Below are 782 nucleotides of genomic sequence, written 5' to 3' on the forward strand. Positions count from 1 at the left end.
CCACCGTAAACAAACTGATTGGATCTTGTCAGTGTGGCTTCAAACCTGGAAAATCAACAACCGACCAGATATTCACCATGCGCCAAATCTTTTAAAAGACCCGTGAAAGGAGAGTCGACACTCACCACCTCTTCGTCGATTTCAAAGCTGCTTTCGACAGCACGAATGCCGCGATGTCTGAATTTGGTATCTCCGCAAAACTTATACGGCTTTGTTAGCTGACGTTGACCAGCACCAAAAGCTCYGTCAGAATCGGGAAGGACCTCTCCGAGCCGTTTGATACCAAACGAGGTTTCAGACAATGCGGCTCCCTATCATGCGACTTCTTCAACCTGCTTCTGGAGAAACTAATTCGAGCTGTAGAACTAAATAGAGAAGGCACCCTATTCTATAAGAGTGTGCAGCTGCTGGCGTATGYCAATGGTATTGATATCTTCGCCCTCAATACCCGCGCCGTTAGTTCTGCTTTCTCCWGACTGGACAAGGAAGCAAAACAAATGGGTCTGGCAGTGAACGAGGGCAAGACGAAATATCTCCTGTCATCAAACAAACAGTCGTCGTACTCGCGACTTGGCACTCACGTCACTGTTGACAGTCATARCTTTGAAGTTGWAGATARTTTCGTCAATCTTGGAACMAGCGTAAATACCACCAACAATGCCAGCCTGGAAACCCAATGCAGGATAACTCTTGCCAACAAGTGCAACTTTGGAATGAGTAGGCAATTGAGAAGCAAAGTCCTCTCTCGACAAACAAAAACCAAACTCTATAAGTCACTCATA

The sequence above is a fragment of the Bactrocera latifrons genome, unplaced genomic scaffold, assembly GCF_001853355.1.
Source record: "Bactrocera latifrons isolate USDA-ARS-PBARC rearing strain unplaced genomic scaffold, ASM185335v1 scaffold_183, whole genome shotgun sequence".
NCBI classification, from domain to species: domain Eukaryota; kingdom Metazoa; phylum Arthropoda; class Insecta; order Diptera; family Tephritidae; genus Bactrocera; species Bactrocera latifrons.